We start from the raw sequence: 23,849 nt of genomic DNA, 5'->3' as shown, positions 1-23,849 counted from the left end.
ATATTAAAAAATAACAATAACAATATTCTTTTTTTTTAACAATATTCTAATAATATCTAATATTTTATAATTAGATAATAAAACAGAACAATTAAGTGAGGTTTTTTCTTTAAAAACATCGTAAAAAACGATAGTGGAAAACATCGATTTTTCGCCAGCTCTAGTAAACAAATAAAGAGGGTTGACAGTGGGACCTTAGTCAAAAAAATTTAATTCACAAGAACAAAAATGTTGGTTATTAATATAAATAAAATAAGTTGCAGTATAAAATTGTATAAATAGTATAGTTAGTATAAAAATTGGTATAAATAATATAATTTTGGTATTTTGTATAAAATTTATTTTGGTTACACACTGTAATGTTTACTAACCATATAAATCAATTTAAACTTAATTCAATCCTAAAAAATGGAAAATATGGGATTGTTTACAAAGGAACTGAACTTAATACTAATAAATCAATAGCTATAAAAAAAGTACCATTAGATGAACAAATCGAAAACATAGATGTTATGTGCAAAGAAATATTTAACTGCCGTCAATTTAAACACCCTAATATAAAATCTATACTTCATTCCTTTATATGGAAAGATAATTTATATTTGATTTATCCATTTATGTGCTTTGGAGATTGTCAAACGTTGCTACAAAATGTTTTCAAAACTGGTAAATACATGGTAAAAAATGAACAATTACATCTTTTTATATTTTTTGTATGTATACACACATATTTACATATATCTGGGCGACTACACTAAAATGAAACAAATAATTACAAAAAAGTTAAGTGCGTCAATAATTGCGTCATAGCGCTCCTCCAATGTAAATTTAATTATCTTTCATAATTTTAAGCACAAATCAATTTTTTTGAGCTGGCTTATTAAGTAGTTTTCCTTGAATTTATGTTTATGGAAAAAATAGGTCTTTTCGATAAATAATGATTAAACAAGAAAAGAAAAGCTAATTTTGGCGAAACCGAAATTGATAAACCTTTGTAGTTCATATCGGAATACCGGATATAAATGGCTAATCCCTAAGTTGGCTTATAAAAAAAAAAAGTCTTAAGCTTCCATCTTTAAAAATAATAAACTTTGTTTTTTTCCGCTCATTCAGTTATATGGAAGCTATAGGGTGTATTCGGCTGACCCTTATAAATTTAAGTATGTAGGGTCCGTTCGCCAAATAGAGTAGAACGTAACTTCTATCTTCAAAAACACAAAAATTGGGTAATTTCCGACCGCATAGTTCAGGCCTGTGCAGCTTGGTCCAAGAAGGTCTATGTATATAACTTTGCGCCGAAGAATGACATTACGTATATTTTATATATTTGTGTTTTATTTTATTGTGTTTTGTTGAATAATTATTTTTATAAGCAAAATATTTCATACTCTCTTCGATTCGCTTAATGCATCACTTCGATTTTCTCATTTATGCACGCTCACTTTTGTTTTTCTCCCTTCCTCCTCACACCGTCTGATCCTTATGAAACTTGGTAGTTTGGATCAGTAAGCCCAAAATAAAATCAGCATGCATCTAGGTTTCTTTGAGTTCGGACGTTTAATATTTCGCTCATGTCGCCTCTCGTTTGCACCGAGTGCAGTGCAGAAGTTACAGCTACCCAACTTGCCTACCACACCGCTTGTGTGGATTTGATTCGGAGGCTATAAAATTACTTATTAACACTCCGCACTTAATGTGGCAATGTGATAACTGCGTCATTGGAAATGATTCGAATTCCAAAATAGATGAGCTTATTTATAAGGTTCTGGATCTAGAATCCCTTTTTGAAAGCTTTAAATCCAAAGTGGATCATGCCCTGGTAAATGGACCCGCTGGCCCCGAGGTCTCTTCGGCTGGGATGAATGTGGTTGCTCCCCCTTCTACTCCTACCAGCACTGGGAGCAAGAAGGCTACACTGGGCCAGGCCCCAACGGCATCAAAGGTGGCTGTCCCAAAGAAGAAGCGGATCAACCCTAATAGGCGCATTGTGGGACAAGCACCCTGTAGCGCTCAACTTCGAGTGCTTCCCACCTTAAAGTACCTTTATATTGGTATATTCGCGACGTCTACTGAACCGGATGCACTGTGCAAGTTTGACGCAGACAAGCTGAACGTGGGGCCGAGTGAATTATCCTGTGCTAGGCTGCTCAAAAAAGATGCGGACTTCAACGCCCTCAAGTTCGTTAACTTTAAATTGGGAGTTCCGGACCAACATTTCCTTTAAGTCTTTAATGATGACTTTCGGCCTATGGCAGTAAAAGTCAGCCGGTTTGTGCAGCCTGCTAAGGTTATTGACCTCCCGGCGATTCTTCCTTTACCACAAAACGCAATCTTTTTCAAACGCACGAAACAAAACGCAAAGCAAAAAACCTCTAGTAAGCGGCGCCGCTGCACTATGGTTTTTTTTCGCGTTTTTTTTGGCATAAAGTCGATTTTTTGTATTGTTTGTATCTTACAAATTTTTTTATTTTTAATTTTTAAACACCCTAGACAGATAAAAAAATATGCAACGTTTACATATGGAGAAACACTGTTCTGCTGGCCAGCTGTTAAAGTCAGGTGATTAAGTAACACCAGTTTTTTATGAAATTGGAGGAAAAATTTTGCGACTTTGATCGTTTGTTGTGGCAAAAGTATAAGAAAAAGTTAATTGAATAAATATGGAAAACGATTGTCCAGGTATGTAAAACTAAAGTTTACCAATTTTTGTGTCGTTCTTATGTGTTTTGTCCAATTGTACCGTGTTTTGTTTATGTGTATTTTTAAAACGAGCTAAACAAGTGTAGTTGTGTTTTGTGGATCAGTACTTTTGCATGGCAAAGTGTTGCAAAAAGTTTAAAACGAGAAACTATTAACCAAAGTGTGCAGATTAATGAAAAACTAACCCTTTTTGTCCAAATTCCCACGTTTTCGAAAAAATCAAAATTTTCTAGTACAATATGTGTTCAGTCGTTCAGTTAAATCCGAATATTTATCGCAAAAATCGGATTTAGTGGACCGATCCTTATGAGAATATGATAATATAACTCAATTTATTATAATATAAAATCTAAAAAAGTCACAAACTTCTATCTTCAAAAATACCAAAGTTGGTATTTCTACAAAAAACCATTTCAGATCGTTCAGTTATATGGCAGCTATAAGATATAGTCCTTCGTTATGAAATCGTTACCGATCGTTATGAAATTTGGTAGGTCGGATTAACTGACCAAAAATATAATCTGTACTAAGTTCCATCTTTCTATCTTTAAAAACACGAAAGTTGGGTCATTTCCGATCATTCAGTTATATGGCAGCCATAGGATATAGTGCTCCAAATCATTTGAAACTTGGTAAGTCATCTTGGGAGCTTCAAAAATGTATACAAACCAAATTTCAAAGCAATAGCTTGATAAACAAAAAAGTTGGGGCAAATCGGCCAGATCGGTTATATGGCAGCTATATGAAATAGTGCCCCAAATCATTTGAAACTTGGTATGTAATCTTAGGAGCTTCAAAAATGTATACAAACCAAATTTCAATTCAATAGGTTTAAAATTAGAGTTTATGCCAAAAAAAACGAAAAAAAAACCATAGTGCGCTGGCGCAGTTACTTCTTATTCTTCTCAAGCTTCTATTTATCACCCCGATTGCTCTCTGCTGCGCTACGAACAACAAACGGCGTGGGCGTTAATGGTAACGGTTGACGCTTTCTTCAATTCCTGCTATAATCGATTGCTGCTGATCGATTGTCTCCAACAACAACAAATATTTTCAAGGCGAGTTGTTTACTTCTCATCTTCACTTGTGGATGTCCAGCAACAACAAGACATTAATAATCAAGACGTTGGCAGCGCATCGCTGCTCATCTTATCTCTTTTCGCTGGGCCTTGCTTTGCTTTCTTTTCGCCGATGGAAGATGTTACCCTTTGGACGTGAGAGTGGATTTTTGGTGCTTTTGGATGTGCCTGACTATGAACGATCTATGTTTTCACCTGGCACTGGATTTTCCTTGCAACTGGACACTCGCAGGTCTACTGTTGAATCTAATGGAAAGATATATAAGTTCCCAACAGCTATCTTGCAAGCTTTCCGTATTGGATATGCCTCCACATGCATCAAATCCAATACGCAAAGCTTGCAAGTAGCCGACGAGTCCAGGAGTGTACTTTCATTACTACCGCCTAGCCGTCCAATTCCCAGTTTTGACTGTAGCTACTTGGCCTCGGACCCCAATTAAAGCTTAAAAGTTCTTTTTTTAAATATATCGGATATGAGGACCAAGTTCCGGACGATATTTCTGAATTCTTTTGCCTGAGATTTTGATGTAATCATCCTTGTGGAAACGTGGCTCAATGACAATTTTAGCTCCTCTGAGTTTTTGGAGCCCAATTGAATTTGATGAATGTGAAGTGTGATGAATTTCGAAAAGACCGAGAGTACCCAGTACCCAATGGGTGCAAGGAGGTGGTGTCATCATCGCTATCCGTCGCTCTTTTCAGGCTGCACCGCTACGCCTTCCGGTTGCCTACCCTCAATTAGATCAGCTTGCCGTTTCAATCCTGGGCGTCCATGTCCCGTTCGTCATCATTGCGTCGTTTATCCCTTCAAACAGCACATTTAGTATATATCAGGCGCATGAGGAAAACATTACTAATGTCTGTGCTAGAACGTCGGACCGTACTGCTTTGATGGTAGCTGGCGATTTCAATTTAAGCTTCATTGTCTGGTTGCGGGGCCCGGAGTCTCCCAATCAGTATATATCCGATACAATCAGTTACAATTAGTATATATCCGATGTCGAAGCTAGCCTTCGATCCAATCCTAAAGCTTTTTTGGCGGTTTGTTAAGAGAAAAAGGTCAAAATCGGTCATTCATCCATATGTTATGGTAATTTAGCAGCCGACTCGGATCAGGGCGTTTCGCAACTTATTGCAAAATACTTTGCCTCTAACTTGGAGCCGAAAATTCCATGGAGTGATAATGAAACCCTTCTTAGCAAGCCTTTTCTCAATGTGAGTAACATGGACGTATTGGACTATGACCTAGTTGAAGCCCCAGGACATTTTACCGAGTCGCACACACCTGACTTGGATGGTATCTTCCCATTCTTTCTTAAGTAGCGTATCGCTTCCCTTTCTACTCCCCTTCAACTGCGGTTCTCCTTGTCGCTTTCATCTGGTAGATTCCCCTATCTGTGGAAGATTTCTTCTGATCTGGGGTCTGATGTTTCGAACTATCGACCTATTGCCAAAATATGCAATACTGAAAAAGATACTGGAGCGGATAATTACTAAAAAAAATTGACATATCTGGCTCGAACATAATTTTTTATGCCCCAACCAGCATGGTTTCTTGCCTGGGAGGACCACTACAACATATTTAGCGGTCTTCTCTGAGCACTGCTTTAAAGCTTTTGAAATCAGGTTGATGCCATTTACACTGACTTCTCCAAGGCATTCTGGCAAAGTTATATAAATTAGGTATTCATTCCTGCTTATTATGTTGGTTCGAGTCTTATCTGGCAAACCGACCTTGCCACGTTTCTATTGGAGACGCTAACTCAAGTCCATTTGTCACCTCCTCTGGTCTTCCCCAAGGCAGCTCTCTAGGACCTCTCCTATTTATTATTTTCATTGATGACATCTCTTCATGCTTTCGTCGTTTTTACTTCTTAACGTATGCCGATGACCTCAAAATCTATAAAGCCATTAGTTCCATTAGTGACAGTTACTTGTTAAAGGAGGATATATCCAGAGTTTACTCATGGTGCTATCGCAATCTTCTTCCATTAAACTTATTTAAGTGTCTGTTTACCCGTTACAGTAAGCGCTCTGTTAAAATCTGCACGGGTTATTCCATCAATAATTACAGTATGGCAGCTAAAGAGGAGGTGTTAGATCTCGGTGTCTTAGTCGACACCCAATTTAAATTTTCTTTTTTTATTTATTTATTAAATTTAATTTATTTTAATTTTTTTAAATTTAAATAATTTTGCCTAAAGCGTATGCTTTGAGAAGAGGCACGTGAACCAATTCAAAAGTCCACACTCGAGCCTCAGCGTCTACGCTGCATTTATTCGGTCAAGGCTGGAATATGCTTCAATCATTTGGAATCCGGCTTGAAAAGTTCGTTCCAACAGAATTGAACGACTCCAGAAGAAATTTTTAAAATTTGCTTCAGGACTTCAGGTTTTCAGGATCCTGTTCCTTCATACCAGAGCCGCTGCCTTCTTCTGAATGTTTGCACGTTGGAGGATCGGCGTAAACTGACAGCTTTAACTTTTTTAAACAATTTAGTCGGTGATAACTTGATTGTCCTTTTTTATTGGGGCTCATTAATTTTTGTGTGCCTCAAAGGGATCTTCTTACCTTTTCCCCCTTTCGGGTCAAGTGTCATAGGGCCAATTATCTTTTAAATGAGCCTATTGAGCGGGCTCTTTCTTATTTTAAATCTTTGCCGCCTAGCCTCCGAATTAAGTGGGGCTCTGATAAGGTTGTGCTTAAACGCATGTTAATCCGGCACCTATTAGGTCTGTATTGTTGTTGTATTATTATGTATTAGTTTGTTATTTTGTAGCCATGTAAGGATTTATCCGTTGGCGGAAATAAATAAATAAAAAAATAATCCACAAAAAGTCACATGCCTCTTAAACATTTACTTTATTAGTTGTTAGGCTAAACTTTAAATAAATATAATAGAAAAAAAAAAACAAGAAAGGAAAGCTAACTTCGGGCGGAGCCGAAGTTCATATACCTTTGCAGTTAAAACGGGATATATATCGTAAACATCGGATATAGTTGGCCGACCCTTTTGATAATATCATAAAAAAAAGTACCACACTTCTATCTTCAAAAATACGAAAGTTGATATTTCTACCAAATACCCTTTCCGATTTTTCAGTTATATGGCAGGTGTAGGATATAGTCGGTCGATCCTTATAAAATTTGGTAGGTTGGATCAACTGACCAAAAATAGAATCTGAATTAAGTTCCAGCTTTCTATCTTCAAAAACACGAAAGTTGTGTCATTTCCGATCGTTCAGTTATATGGCAGCTATAGGATATAGTCGGCCGATCCTTGTGAAATTTGGCATGTCGTAATGTGTTGCCAAAAATAGCAACACGTGTCAAATTTTAACTCTCTAACTCTAAAAACACCAAAGTTATACCATTTCTGATCAATCAGTTATATGGCAGCGGAACGGATCCCGACCGTTCCGACTTATATACTGCGTGCAAAGGAAAGAAGGGTGTGTTCAAAGTTTCAAGTCGATAGCTTTAAAACTGAGAGACTAGTTTGCGTAGAAACAGACAGACGGACAGACAGACAGACGGACCGACGGACAGACGGACATGCTCATATCAACTCAGGAGGTGATCACGACCAAGAATATATATACTTTATAGGGTCGGAGATGTCTCCTTCACTGCGTTGCACACTTGACGAAAATTATAATACCCTCTGCAAGGGTATAAAAATGGGCAAAAAGTCCAAAATTGCTGCATTTTTACCATTTTTAAAGATAGAAACTCGAAACTTGTTACATATACCTAAAAAATAAAGATAGAATTTTCGGATTTTTTTTTTTAAATTGGACCACGCCTTCCTTCCCGCTTACTATAAAGTTGGAATTATCGATTTTTTGTTTAAATTTGTTTTACAATTTTTACTTAAGGGGTTATAAATGTACCTTCATTGTCGAAGAAAAGATGTACCTTCTTTGTCGAAGAAAAAGAGGAAAGTTCGGATTTTTTTTAGCTATGTAGCAGTTATTTAATTACACGGATTTTTTGATAGTACGCTTTATTAACAATGTTTGTGCAAAATTTGGTGGAAAAATATCAAATAGTTTTTAAAGGGTGGCTGTTTCTCTTAGGGGCTTTCTTTTTTTTAGAGCCTTGCGGTGACAGTTCCCCAGGTCTAACAGGTCAACTGAAACCATAAAAGTAAAAAAATTTCATTAGTTTAGAGTAATTCCTTGTGCTTGAAAGATCGATTTAAGATTTTTTTTTTTTTTTTTTGCATACGGCAACGTTTTATGCTAAAAATGAACTTTTTGGTCTCTAAAAATTTTACTAAAAATTCATTTCGGCGAAAAAAAAGTTTGTGCGTGAAAAGTTCAAGCACAGAAGAATTTCATTACGAACATTTTAAAAAAAATTTGAAGTAAATCGGTTCAGTAGTTTTCCGCCAATCCATGTCACCGCAAAGGTTATTTTCTGTCCGTTTTTTTCTGAGAACAACTTATTATCTGGTCTTTTAAGGGTCAAACCCATTTATTCGCCAGGCCCCGATGGAGTACCACGCTGTGTGCTATAATACTGTGCCAGGGCTCTGTGCAAACCTCTTCTAAGACTTTTCAACTTATCTTTGGAAACCTCGATTTTTCCCCTTAAGTGGAAGGAATCATTTATAATTCCCCTACATAAAAAAGGGAAAAAGTCCGAGGCTGCCAACTACAGAGGCATCTCTAAGTTGTCGGCAATTCCAAAATTATTTGAAAAATTAATTACCCCTCATTTGCAACACCTTTGCTCTTCGACTATCACTCCTTGTCAGCATGGCTTTATTAAGCGTCGCTCCACCACCACAAACTTATTGGAGTTGACATCCTTTGTCATAGATGGCTTTTGTAAGGGATATCAAACCGATGTAATTTACACAGACTTCAGCAAAGCATTTGATTCAGTTAATCACTCACTCTTGTTGAGTAAACTGAATATGCTGGGTTTTCCTAAAGACCTCTTAACGTGGATCTCCAGCTACCTAAATGGAAGGACACAAAGAGTCTTATTTAAAAACATTCAGTCCCGTCTGGTCCGTGCTACATCCGGCGTCCCTCAAGGAAGTCATCTTGGCCCGTTATTATTTACGCTTTTTATAAACGACTTGCCCCCTGCTTTAACGAACTCTCTAGTTCTTATGTATGCAGATTATGTAAAGCTTTGTCTTCAGTACAAATCCATCTCTGCCCAATGCAGTCTTCAGTCTGACCTTGATAACTTTCAAAAATGGTGTTTAGCTAATGATCTAATACTTAATGGATCTAAATGCAAACATATGTCTTTTTATCGTTCTTGCCTTCTGCAAGCTACTTATTCTATTAATGGGATTGCCTTAGAAAAATTAACCCAGGTAAATGATCTCGGCATCCTATTAGACATCAAACTTAAATTTGTCGACCATATTTCCTTAATGGTTAATAAGGCTAAAGGAGTCCTTTGTTTTATCAAAAGGTGGTCAAACGAATTTAATGACCCCTATATAACCAAAACACTATTCATTTCTTTGGTCCGTCCTATACTGGAGTACGGTTCATGTGTCTGGAGTCCCCAATATGGAGTACATCAGGACCGCATAGAATCCGTACAAAAGAATTTCCTAACTTTTTCACTTAGAGGTCTAAACTGGGATGCAAATCTTCAACTCCCATCTTATAGTAGTAGACTCTTACTCATAAACTTACCTAGCTTAACAAATCGTAGGACAATGCTCGGTGTAGTTTTTCTGCATAACCTTATTAACGGGGATGTAGATAGCCAGCATTTACTAACACGCTTAAATTTTAACATTCCTAATAGAAGGACTCGAAACTTTAGTCCTCTGTTCCTTAGCCGTTGTAGTTCGACATATGCACTGCATGACCCTTTTAGGGTATTATGTTCGAACTACAATGGTCTCTACTCTATTACATCTCTTTCCTGTCCCTCTAACTTAAAATATAGAATTTTAAATTTCCTTACAAACTCCTCTTAGCTTAATAATTAACAAATAACTTAATATATTCTAACAAATCGTTTCTTGAGCGCCCCTCGGTCTTCTGGGCCTCTAAGCTTTATGATGAATACAGGAATGCTAGCTGATGCTCTTATTGATGCACAAGCCATTTCCAAATTCTGAAAGACCGGAAAAAAAAAAAAAAAAAAAAAAAAAAAAAAAGCCTATCGCGTTTGTACAATTTATTGCGGGCTTCTGACGCATTTTCACCGAGAGCACTCAGAGGAAGAACGGAGGCTTCTCTAATTTGGCGTTCATGTACCAATACTTTATTCCAGCGCTGCCGGCACATTGACAGTGTGAGCACTTTCAAATTTTTTAGAAGCTCTTTCATTTGCTCTCATATTGACTCATTTGACAGCCCAAACTTAAAAATCAAAATGTTTCCACTGGGAAAAATATTAATATTATACAAAATGTTTTCACTCCATATTATTAATTATGAAATAATTAAGTTTTACACTTAACTAAATAAGTATATTAGTTAAGACATGCATTCTTGTCATCAGTTTCTGAAGAGAAAATTTGATAAATTAAAATTAATTATTAAATACACCTTATGTTAGGTTAGGTGGAGGTTCTGTCTTGAATGGATTACCTCCAAGCCCGTTTTTATCGTCCCATGCCGAGAGAACCCCTAGCTGGTGCGCCATGCGGTCGCACAGAGTGTGTGGAAATTTTCCTTCTAACGAATCCCTAAATTTACGCTTCTCCTAGATTCGCCTTAATAGTTCCGTTAACCGGGATCTGTATAATAAGGTCAGTGGGGGGAAAACTCTCATTTTCGATTTTCCGCGTGCATAGGATAAGAAATTCTGCCGGCACACTGTCAGTGTGAGCACTTTCTCATTTTTTAGAAGCTCTCTTAATTGCTCCCATTTTGACACACATGACAGCCCAAACTTAAAAATAAAAATATTTCCACATAGAAAAATTTTCTTTGCCTTAGAAAAATCACAAAATAATAAGTATTCTCTTAGCGAAAACATAAAAATAAACAAGAAAGGAAAGCTAACTTCGGGCGGAGCCGAAGTTTATATACCCTTGCAGTTAAAACCGGATATATATCGCAAACATCGGATATAGTTGGCCGATCCTTATGAACACATTATAATAAAACCAATTAACTAAAATAAAAAATATAAAACAAGTCCCAAGCTTCTATCTTCAAAAATAAGAAAGTTGATATTTCTACCAAATACTATTTCCGATCGTTCAGTTATATGGCAGCTATAGGATATAGTCGGCCGATCCTAATGAAATTTGGTAGGTTGGATCAACTGGTTGGATCAAGTTATATGGCAGCTATAAGATATAGTCGGCCGATCCTTATGAAATTTGGCATGTCGTAATGGTTTGCCAAAAATAGCTCGTGTCAAATTTGAACTCTCTAACTCTAAAAACACCAAAGTTATACCATTTCCAATCAATCAGTTATATGGCAGCTATAGGATATAGTCGGCCGATCCGGGCCGTTCCGACTTATATACTGCGTGCAAAGGAAAGAAGGGTGTGTGCAAAGTTTCAAGACGATAGCTTTAAAACTGAGAGACTAGTTCGCGTAGAAACGGACAGACAGACAGACGGACAGACGGACAGACGGACATGCTCATATCAACTCAGGAGGTGATCCTGATCAAGAATATATATACTTTATAGGGTCGGAGATGTCTCCTTCACTGCGTTGCACACTTTTGGACAAAATTATAATACCCTCTGCAAGGGTATAAAAATAATCATTATTTTATGATCGAAAACTAAAAATCGCTATGTATTAAATTTTCTTGATATTTGCATATCTCCATAGATCACATATACAGGTACCATTAAGTACCATGATTTTTGTTTTATCACCCTTTCGTACCATTAAAAGTTGCGAAAAGCTTCTATAAATCATAGAAACCAATTTTTCTATGGAAGATTTTTTAGTTCTTGGTGAAATTAGTGGAGCATACCATATTTTAATTTTGGATTAAAGGAAAAGTCCAATAACATTTTATTGAATTTGTTATACTATTTTTGGTTTTTATTTTTAATTAATTAGGATCTTTCAATATCTGTTTTTGAAAAGTTATGGCCATTTACAAAAATTATAATGATTTTCTGAATCGAGCTTTCAAAGAGACTTGTTTTTAACGTGGAAATTGTCAAAATGTGTAATCCTTAATGCGAATCCTTGCCGAATATGCTGTTGTAATTGAAAAATCAAAATCTTGTCTAATGAGATATGCAGTTAGAAATCAAGAAAATCGAATATATAGTGCAAAATTATGAATTGCGTGAAATATTTTTAACACTCTCAAAATCTTAAACTATTTAAAAAAAAAAACCGTTTTTTGTGACTTCTTTGCGCTTAATAATTTCTAATTCAATTAGGAATTTAATTTGTTACCGGACAGATGCCAACCATCTCCTGGCCAGCAGATTTAAAGAGCTCGAAACTATTTATCGTCCAACTCTAAGACTCCTATTATTTAGAAGGTATTCGAGTTTACTCGAGTTAACCTTGCTCCGCATTTCGTGGATTGCCTTCTCTTTTGAGCATCCTGGAAAATGTGAGTTTGTGAGACCCTTTAGAGTCCAACTTTCAACCGAGTTTTTAATCTACCCTATCCTACAGGTGTAGCGGTGGTCTGAAGGGACTTTTCGAAAAAAAAAAACGGGATGGACAAAATGTATAGAAAATTACATTTTACATTTTCATTTTACATTTTATTTACATTTTAAATTTAAAAAATTAATAAATATATTTAAATATATTTATTTATATTTATAAATTTACAATAATTACACCATTAGTAAAAAGATGACTGCATTATCGGGTACAAATGGCCGGTAATTACGAAATGTACGTTCTTCGGAGATGACAGATCACCCTCTTGTACTTCAGCGTGCAAGAAATGTAAAATAGGTGGCGCTAGAAAAACTAGGCGGGACCGGTTAAGCTAATAAGACTACCCTAAATACTCGAGTAATAATAAAGGAAGATTAGAGGGTAGTTCTAAAATATGGAGGATAGTTTAGACCGGTGTCATTTCCGCTGAAGTTGCATTTAAAAGCTCTGAAGCGACCTGGTTCGATCTTTTTATGGTGTGCGCAATGAAATGTGAATTTATGGTGAAATGTGGTTCAATGTGAAACTCGTAAATTTTTAAAATTTAAACCACAATAGGGATTATATTCTTTTGGAAGAAGTCTCCACCAGCGAGCGATCCACACTGCTGGATGTTTATTTGGTCACCCCATGTACGGCCAACCGGCCCATAACAGCTATACTTTTGAGGGGCAGGAACCCTGGATATGTTGAAAATACGAACAGTGCGGATCGGTGCTCCCTAACATTAGGGTTAGTTTTTTTTTTTTTTGTAGTTCTTGCCCTCAATCCAGAATTTAATAAAACTGGGATCAAAGAGGGATCAGCATTTAAAAGGATGAGCTAAATTACAATTTTTTTTAAACGTATGTACGTCTATCTTCAAATTTATTGGAACGAACACAAAACCCACCCCCAAGGTAGACGCAGTGCTGTAACCGTCGCACACATCACGCTCCCTGGCCATCCTCACCAGCTCGTACCCTTTTCTTCACATCTTATAAATTTTAATATTCCAAAAAAATAGAATTACCTGAAATCACGTGTTCGTAACCTATGTAACATACATTTTTCTAAGTGTAGAAAGATTCATGATTAATAATTATTTACTTTGGTTTTATAAGACTTATTTAGCGTTGAATCACAACAACTTGTAACATGATTTTGAAGTTTTGAATTTAGTATACATTTGTTTTTAGTTTTAATTTTTATTTGAATTTAATTTCTTTCTGTGTACATATCTGCATATAAAGGCTTAAAGCTTTTATATGGTAAAGCAAGTCTCCCGCACAATCTTCGATAAGGAATCTATAAGAACATAATTCTTTTACCACTTAATTCGGAGATGACCGCTTTTGGGTCAATTACCAGCTTTCAGCTTTCTTTGCCGGATCTGAAGTAAATATCGTGAGTCGCTTTGTTGCATGCTTTACATACTTTACATACCTACATTACATTCTCCAAAAATCACCTATACAAAGAATGAAACCAAGTAAACAAAAATAGGAACTAAAGATCTAAAACTCTGCAAAATTATGAAACTTCTATCGTCAGTAAAAACTAAAGTAGAGTAATTCGAGTTTCTTTCTAAATATAAATTATTGCGAATATAAATTAACGTAAACACATTTTTAATTATTCCTAGCTTGTAAAGATATTTTTCTAAGCTCAGCTTCAAGATGCTAAGAGAAATAGTTGCAGACTATAAAAATACATTGTTGTGTATATTTTTGTGAATCCTTTATACCTGGTCGAAATAAATATTGGGACACTTTATTTTTTTTTAATAAATTCGTAAATGATTTTTAATTTTTTTTGTTTTTATTTTATTTGTAAATATAGAGAAGAAATGCATTGAAAACAGATAAAACTTTTTTATTTTACTGATCCTTTTCACGAAAATTTGTATTGTTATGCTAGCTCCCTTAGAAATAATTATTGGGACACTGTATAGAAAATAATTTTTAAAAAATTCATAATTGTAGAAAAAAAATGTATTTTCTCACCTAATAGTGGGTATTGCCTGCGTGGTTTGAAATGACTTCAGCCAAGCGTTTAGACATTAAATTAGCCAAATCCTGCAATGTTTTTCGTCGATTTTGGCCTATTCTTCAACAAAACCCTTCTTGAGCTGTGCCAAATTTTCAAACTGTCGTCCATTGCTGTATACTCTATTTGAGAGTATACCCCACACATTCTAAATCGGGTTTAGGTCGGGACTACAAGCTGGCCACCCCAAAAATTCAATTTTTTAATCCTCAAAAAACTGCTTTGACACTTTGGATACGTGGATGGCGGCGTTATCCTGTTGAAAAATTAACTTTTTCTCAAAATAAGTTTCGCCAAACGGTATCAAAACGTCGTCCATTAGTCTTATGTACATCTGACAATTCTTTCGTGTTAATAAAAAACACATTCAATGCATTTCTTCTCTATATTTACAAATAAAATAAAAACAAAAAAAATTAAAAATCATTTACGAATTTATTAAAAAAAAATAAAGTGTCCCAATATTTATTTCGACCAGGTATACCTTTCATTGTACTAATATTTCTTAGTACTAATTATGATCCAATTTTATTTACCATTACTGTTTACCGTTTATATTTAATTTTACAATCTTCTTCAATCTTCTTCTTTCTTCAATCCTGCAATTAATTTGTCGCTAGCACGCTCTATTCTCGACTTTAGATTATTAATATGTAACTTGTGCGATCCGTCTGAAGCAAGATTCCCCTAAGCCGACGAGCAAGAGCCGGACTCTATAGCGTGCCGGACGCAAGGACGGGTCCTTCTTAACACACACCGTAACACGTTACAGTTCTTCTTATTAATAATCGTAAAGAAAAGTGGCGCCCAACGTGTAGGGGCCTCTTTGAGTACAGTAAACAATTAGAGGACCTTACGAATAGAATTTCAAATTTTATTTTTTTATTTAATCTATTTTACCAGAGGCTTGGCTAAAAGCCGAAATAGTGAGGATAACAGAAAAGATGATATAAGTAAAACTTGTTTCTGTCCAAAGCTAAACTCTGAAAATAGCTACATAATTTCTTACCAATAGCCAGTAAGTTAATGGAGTTAATGCTGGTTAGTTCGTGAATAAACATTACAAAAGACTGCGTTTAGTTGTCTGTCCGGCCAATATTAACACCAATGGAAATTCAATTTTTAGATAAAAATAAAAATCCTGTCAAAGGCTACATTTTTAGAAAAGGAATTGACCAATTTCTGTAAAAGATCAATTTGTCTCCTTCTACGAATTTTCTGAAAATTAGAAGTAGTAGTTCTCTAAGCAGGAATTCGAACCCCTTGTGTAGAGTAGAAACTTTTGAGTAGAAACTTAGTGAACGAATGAAAACCTTCGATACGCGTCACATTAAGTTTGAGTTCAGTTCGGATATCTTTTTATACTTCCTGAAAATAATTTTTTTTTGTTATCTTTAGAAATTGAGTTTATGTTATATGTACAAATAATTTAAAATGGGTTTGGTCCGATCCTCTGATAGAACAACCCCGGGAGATAACTCAAAGCCTACATGTCCTTTTTGCAAGGGAGAGATAGAAACGGCAACCGAATCTTTGAGAACGTCTTGTAATCACGATTTTCATAGGCGGACTCTGTCCAGAGTGCAAGTACCAATGTGGTCCATCTGGGAGTAAAGCGCCAGAAGCGCTTAACAGTCGGAACCTAGCAAGAGTGTAGTTGCTAGTGATTCTTATAGTCGAGGTAATAGGAGCGAAAGTTCCACCGAAATAGGTAAAAAACCCACTACTTTGCTTACTACCTGCTCGTCAGAAGGTGATAAGGTCGCAAACGTTATCGGAAATGACGAAATGACGTTATCGGAAATGGAGAAAAGACTCTCAGCCATTCTGCCGGGAAAAAGAAAATTGCGTAGGAGCCTGTTTACAAAGATTAAAAAGGGTCACCAGAGTTGATATCTAGGATGGTGATCATTGGTTGGGAGGGCAAATCGCGACCACTATATATCAGAGATATGCAGCGGTGGCTGTTTTCAACACTAGTAGTATACTCACACTTTTTGCGGTGGCGGTTGCGGTGTAAGCGGTTGCGGAATTTAAACACCGCATCAGAAACGAATATACATACACAACGACAAAAAAAATATGCGGTGCCTGAGCACAAGCACAAAAATTGAATCGCTCAAAAAAGTACTAGTGAATTTCCAGTGTGCTTTTATGCTTCATATTCTTTGGTGTTTCGGTGTTTCTACTCAGTGTAGCAGAATGAAATACAGTAAATTTGATGTGTATTGCAAGTACATGATCAATATTGTGCCGCAATATTTTTTCTTTGTTAGAATGCATGCTTATTATTGTTATTATTATTACATTACATTAAATTACATTACATACATATCATGCTTATTACACTATTATTTCTGCATTCATTTTATAAAAATCAAAATGTAAATAAATGAGTTACTATTACTATTATATTAATTACGTTACTGTTTAATTTTAAATTACTATTACTATTATAATAATGAAGGTTTGGTTTAATTTTAAATTTAATATATCCACTGTGAAGTTATACAAAAGTTTTGTTGCATTTTTAATATTTTTGTTATTATTAAAAAAAATTGTTGATGCGGTGGACCGCTGCATATCTCTGTTATATATATTTCTAGCCTAATAATGAAAATGCGAATATTTATGATTAAAAATGGTTTTATTGTTTTTCAAAGTGTTCTTCAGCAAGACTTATACACTTTTGCATGCGCTCAAACCAATGGTCGAAGCACTTTCTCCACTCCGATTGAGACACCTTGACGAATCTTTGTCGAAATCCCTGACACCTCGTCGGGTCTTCCTAGTTACTCCTTTTTTTTTAAACGATGCTTTTATTTCTTGAATCTTCTCTTTGCCAGACTAGTAAGATGTGTATTAAATCTTATATTTTTAACTTAACTAACAGTCATATTGACTGAACCAGAGTTTTTTTTTTTTTTTTTTTTTTTTTTTTTTTTATTATTATCAATTACATTACATTTAAAATCTGTCCGGAATTATGAACAATAATTAAATTTTTTAATGTTACCTTAGCTTAATGGAATATTGAGTAATATGTTATAATGTACAAATATTATTTTTGCTTGTCCTACGAACTACTTTTAACTTTAATTTTTGTTTAAGCCTTGACGTTTCAATTAGAATTTTATGGTGAACCCTTTAGTGGGCGTGGATAAATCTAGAAATGCAGCTCAGTCCCATTCGTTCGAGTGGCAAAGGTCCAGTGGGTGAGTCCGTTTCAGCCTCCTAGTGGTGTAGCTGTTGTCTAACAGGTTGATGGCCTTAGGGTTGGGATGTCGATCCAGTCGATCCACGTATCTGTTGGCGAATCGCTGAACTTCTGCTTTCACGGATGGGATTCCCAGTTGGGCGTGAATTGTTGCGTTATCGTGGTACAGGTGAGCTCCGGTTATAGCTCTTAAAGCTTTGTTTTGGGCGATCTGGATGATATTTTGGCTGCTTAGACACGCCGTTCCCCATAGCTGGATACCATAGGTCCAGACTGGCTTTACAATGGCTTTATATATAAGAAGCTTGACCCTTTGCTTCAGCCTGGACCTCCTTCCAATGAGCCAGTTGAGCTGACGTAGCTTGATCCGGATTTGCGTTCGTTTGCGCAGCAAGTGAGTTTTCCAGGTGAGCCTTCTATCCAGGGTCATACCCAGATATTTGGGTGTAGGGCTGGCTGGAATTGGGGTGCCTCCGAGACTGACTCCAGGACAGTCGCCTCTCCTCATTGTAAACGTCGTTTGGCCTGACTTCTCATGGTTGACGGCGATGTTCCACCTTCGAAGCCACGGGTCGAGAATGTCCAGCTGGCGTTGGAGTCGTGCAGAAGCCTCCTCTGGCAAGATTGAAGAGGCCAAAAATGCCGTGTCGTCGGCATATGTAGCCACTAGAAGGCCCTCCTCTTCAGCGACAGGCATGTCGGCTGTGTTCATGGTGTACAGGATGGGACCAAGTACACTGCACTGCGGAACTCCAGCTTCAATGGGCCTGTACTCCGATGTCGCATTTCCGCTTCTGACCCTGAACTTCCTGTCGGTCAAGTACGAGTTAAGGAAATCGTAATACTGTTGTGGCAGGTTCCTCTTGAGCTTCGCTTTTAGACCAGGGTGCCAGACCCTGTCAAACGCCTGCTTGACATCCAGGAAAACAGCACAGCAGTAATGTTTTCTTTCGAGGCTGTCCAGGATTTTTGCCACGATCCTGTGGCATTGCTCGGGGGTGGAGTGGGAGCGCCTGAAACCAAACTGGTGATCTGGGATCAAACCAGCCTCGTCCAGAGTTGGATTTAAATGAACTTTGTGTTGCTTTATTAAATGAGTTTTTAAATTCGACACTCTATTGTTTTTAAGAGAACTTTTGCATATATTGCATATTGCAAAACCCTCGGCAACTTTATTTTCAAAATATTTCCACACGGCACTTTGCACCATAGCTGAAAACTTTTGAGTCTAGCTGCTTTCTAATTGCAAGTAAAAGCAAAAGAGGAAAAAGAACAAGACGGCGACTGCTGATAACTTCCCCAAATCGTACGCTTCTTGCTTTTTCGACTTACGCTGCTGAACAAAAGCAACAGCGACAAAAATCAAAAAGCGTAATGCATTACTTTTCGCGACTGTGACTGTCGACAGCTGTCGAATATTGTCGATAGCTTCTGCAGTAACTTATGTATACGTTCGAAAGCAACAGAAAGGCAGAAAAACGAAAACCGGCGACTTGTGCTGCTTTCTGATTTTCGTAGCTGTTTGATTTTTGTCTATGCTTTGACTGCGACTTCTGATTTTTTCAGAAGCAGTAGCAAAAGCAAAATCATATGAACTGAAATTTGCCGCAATTTTTTAAACGCTGTTTTATACAAACAGAGTTTCCAGATCCACGATACTCCTTCAAAAGAGTTTCCAGATACTCCTTCAATTGACAGTTAACTATTTGTTGCTACAATTGTCCCATTGAAATTGACAAATGAAACGCAACAAATTATTTGGCTCAAAAAGACTCCGCAATCTATAAATTTAAAAAAAAAAATTATATATTTCGAGTATATTGGTCATATGACACGAATAGATAGTAACGTATTAAACATATTGACAGGCACCAACTCTTGCCAGTCTTGCCCAATCTGTGGAGCAAAGCCAAAACAATTGCTCAACATTAAAGACATAAACTCGAAGGCTTTTATGGCTAAGGCACACGCTAAGGCACATATATGGAATGAGTCCTTCACATGCTTGGATCCGCTTTTTCGAGTTTGTTTTAAAAATCTCATATAGAATTTATAGCTTAAGGAGTGGCACGTCAAGGACAGCGATAAGCCTAAACTAAAAGAACAAAAAAGTCTTTTACAATTATAAATTATGAAGAAATGGACCTAAATGTGGACAAGCCTATTTCAAATGGCAGTGGAAACTCCAATGACGACAACACAGCAAGAAGAGCATTTTCCAATGCAGCTTTAATGTCATCAGTTCTGGTTTTTGATTATGATATTTTACAAAGTTTTCCAACAATTCTAATAACAAATAACTGAGAGTACGAAATAAACTCAGAAAAGATTAAAGACTTCTGTGCTAAAGTTTTTGTGGCCTATCAGAAAAAAGCTCCTTGGTGTCCACTGTTCACAAGTCTTTGTACATGGCTGCCAAATAATAGACACTTGTTTAGGATGTTTAGGATGCCTTGGAGAACATGCATCAGAGTCCCGAAATAAATTGTATAAGAGCGATAGAAGAGGCTACGCTAGAAAATGTAGTCGATTAATAACCTCAAGTGCGTCCAAATCTTCAAAATCTTCGTCGGATGAATTCTGTGCGGAATATGGATCATCAGGATCTAGTTGGCGCTCCCCTTATTAGTCAAATTATATGGAGAACTGTAATACGATTTTCTCAAAATTGATAATAGAGGGATCGATAACAGAGCGATTTGTATGAATTTTTGTCCATACATACTTGAAAAGGTCCTACATCGACTCCACTACCGTGCATATTGGCGCATCCCCTTGGAGCATCACAATTTTTTTTTTTTTTTTTTTTTTTTTTTTTTGCTTTTTTTTTTTTTTTAACGTTGCTTTTATTTCTTGAATCTTCTCTTTGCGAGACTAACAAGAGGTGTATCAAATCTTATATTTTTAAGTTAACTAACAGTCATATTGACTGATACGGAGTTAGACGGCCCGAAAAATCGATTGCTGTGTTGGGAGGTCGTTGCGTCGCAGTCGGGATCCGCTAGAAACCCTAGTCAATCCCCGAGCGAGGAAATTTGGGTGCGAAGAAAGTTTTTCTTTGTAGGACTCTTTTTGCTTCTGGATTTCGTCTTTCACTGCGAGGTACCCAGAGCCCGGTGGATGTTTTCGATGCAAACATACCAACTTTGGTTTTGGGGCACTTGCCCCAGTGAACTTCTGAAGAATTTTGTTGGTACGCGATGTAAGATGTCTATGTTGCCCCACAGCTGGAAGCCATTCGTCCAGATTGGCTTTAGGACTGAATTTTACAGTAGTAACTTGTAGTCGAGGCACAGTGGCGATCGAGAGTTTATGATCCAGTGGAGGCTGCTGGCTTTCAGTTTACTATTACCGTTTAGTAAAAGCGGGGGGCATGTTTGTCTATTAGGAGTAAACGTCACATGTTTATACTTTATACTGTTTATACTGTTTAAACGAACAAAGTTTATTTAAATGCGCAAGTCGGACAGCCACCTTTCCACTATTATGAGATGATTAGCCAGTTGGGTTGTTGCCTGCGTTGGGCATCTTGAGCGACATCTTGAGCGGTATCATCGGCGAACGTAGACGTTGTTAGTTGTGCGCTCGTAGGAATATCCGCAGTATACAAAACATAAAGACACGGGCCGAGTGCGCTTCCTTGTGGAACTCCAACTTCGATGGTGTAGTCGCCCGAAGTAGCTGCGTTGCATCTCACTGAGAATACCCTATTGTAGAGGGTACAGTTTCCAGTTTCTTGGGTGTATGTTTGCAAATTTGTTTTAATTTTTTGCATGAGTCCATTAAGCAAAACTCGGTCGAACTGGCGAGGACGCAACATTCAATATTCTTTATAAAAATATTGGAGCTCAAAATATTATTATGTTTCATACTGCGGAAGGCTACCCATACACTGATCCGCGGGTTCAATCGACTAGATGTTTCATGCACACAAAACTTGAATAAGCTGGCCCCATAGCAATAAAGGAATCGGGACGATCTCTACGAATAGGAAATACCTGGTTCCCTGTTTTTCTCTTCTGCCACAGAGGCGCTCCACATCGAGATGGTTAGCGATCTGACGACGAAAGCATTTATTGAAGCCTTTCAACGTTTCAAATCAAGACAGTTGAGGCTGACTGACCTTTATTTGGACAATGGAACTCCGTTTTAAGGAGGAAATATGGGAAACTGGAGTTCGATCAATTAAATTCCACATTCGCCGCATCATAGGGTCAGCAGCATTAACATTTGAGGAGGTAACGATTCTGCTACAGAGATTGAGGCGATTCTTAATTCTCGCCCACACCCCGGGGATCTTGGATCTCTTAGGTTACGTTAGGTTGAGGCGGCGATGCGGGGCCAGCGACTCACCCCCCATCCACTTGAGCCGCTGGGGCTCCTTGTGATACCGCACAGGCAAGGGTCCTACAAGAGGACCTCTCCCTTCCTATCTACTTATGTGCCAAGAGTGTTCTATCCTTCCTGCGGCGGCTCGCGGTCCCATCCAGATTTACGGATGAAAGCTACGAGTCTGCGTGGAGCGATCTCCGCGAGGTCTGTTGGGTCCGTGAGTATTGCTGCGCCCAAGAATTTGAGTCAGCTACGCCCTAGCGCAGGGCATTGACACAGGAGGTGTGCGACTGTCTCTTCCTCTTCTACGTCCCCACAGCTCCTGCAGTAGTCAAAATGTGGCACCGCTAGTCTAGCCGCGTGTGCTCCTATTAACCAATGTCCCGTAATAGCCTTGACCGCCAGACTACAGTCCTGCCTATTAAGGGCGATAAGCATCATTGACCTCTTCCTAGAGCAGATGAGCCATATCATGCGTGAGTTCCTGCAGTTTTGGAGATTTCTCCATTTCCTCAGTGATGCGCAGTCAAAGTGATCCCTGCATTTTAGCCTACTCGTAGCTAAGGGGATACCTACTGGTTCCTTCTCCAGTAGGAGAGGATTGGTAGTACCTTCTCTTGCCAGTTCGTCAGCGGCGCAATTACTCGTGGTCCCTATGCCCGGGCACCCATATGAGGGTAGATGTCATGCCATCTAGTTAAGAGATCTGCGACAGTCATTTACTGTCCTGGAGTTGGATGAGAATTCGTCAAGGGCTTTGAGTGCCGCCTGACTGTCTGAGAAGATACAGATTGATTCTTGCTTGCCAGTAAGTGCTGGGGATCTGAGTGCTTCTCCGATAGCTATTACTTCTGCTTGGAACACACTACAGTGGTCGGGGAGTCTGAAGGACTCATTTAGACACAGCCGTTCGCAATGGAAACCGCCTCCCACCTGGCCATTCAATTTTGAACCGTCTGTGTAAATATGGAGGGAACCGGCTGGTCCCGGGATTTGTGTGGCCCATTCCTCCCTTGTTGGAATGGAGACCTTGTATTTTAAGGTGGGATGATCAACAGGTACGCAGTAGTCTGTAGCCCCCGTTGACGTGCAGTGGTGCAGATCTAACTTGGTATGTCCATAGTCAGTCCATTTCGATATGCCCGCCTCGCGTAGCCTAATTGCCGATAGCGTGGCTATCTTGACCCCCATTATCTCTACCCTATTACCGGTAGATCGAGTATGAAGTCTAGGGCATCCGTCGGTGTGGTACGTAGGCTGCCTGTGATACAGACCTCCGCCATCCTTTGCGTTTTCCTAAGTTTCTCTCTAATTGTGGAGTTTGTGAGGACAGGCCACCAGACCACCACCCCGTAGAAAAGGATGGGTCTTATGACCGCTGTGTAAAGCCATCTTACTATTTTTGGTGACATTCCCCATTTAAGGCCAATGGGTTTTCTGCAAGTATAGAGCGCGATTGTTGCCTTGTTAGCTCTGTCCATAGTATTTGATTTCCAGTCCAGTTTCCTGTCTAGCGTAATCCCTAGGAGGTACTTGGCGCTATCGCTAAGGGAGAGTGTTTCTCCTGATAGTTTTGGAAGCCTTAAGTTTGGTATTTTGTACTTCCTGGTGAAGAGGACGAGCTCGGTTTGGGACGGGTTTACACCTAGTCCATTTCTAACTGCCCATGTTGAGAGGACCCTAAGTTTGTCCGTCATGCTGTCACATAGAGTCTGGGGAAATTTCCCAGAGAAGGCAATTGCGATATCATCCGCGTAAGCGATAACTTTGCAACCACCCCCTTCTAGGGATCACTCTAGGCTATTAACCGCCACGTTCCACAGTAGAGGTGAGAGTACGCATCCTTGCGGAGTGCCTCTTCTGACGTATCTATGAATAGATTTTCCTCCCAGTGCCGTC

General features: G+C 38.0%; 1 long non-coding RNA gene across 9 annotated transcripts in view; it reads left to right on the top strand.

The window, feature by feature from the left end:
• The first annotated feature begins 268 nt into the window (after positions 1 to 268).
• Positions 269 to 23,849, top strand: part of LOC138925772 (uncharacterized) — a 60,548-nt gene continuing 36,967 nt past the window's right edge. The window contains exons 1-2 of one of the 9 annotated variants that reach the window (XR_011441977.1): positions 272 to 286; positions 2,491 to 2,679. This is a non-coding gene — a long non-coding RNA (uncharacterized lncRNA). Of the gene's footprint in view, positions 287 to 329; positions 678 to 807; positions 823 to 2,490; positions 2,680 to 13,605; positions 13,760 to 23,849 lie in introns of those variants that run through there. The other 8 variants (XR_011441973.1, XR_011441972.1, XR_011441974.1 and 5 more) reach the window with 8 other exon arrangements.

Source organism: Drosophila bipectinata, chromosome 2L, assembly GCF_030179905.1.
Source record: "Drosophila bipectinata strain 14024-0381.07 chromosome 2L, DbipHiC1v2, whole genome shotgun sequence".
Lineage (NCBI taxonomy): Eukaryota > Metazoa > Arthropoda > Insecta > Diptera > Drosophilidae > Drosophila > Drosophila bipectinata.
The sequence above is the reverse complement of the archived record's forward strand: the minus strand, read 5'-3'. Positions and strand labels throughout refer to the sequence as shown.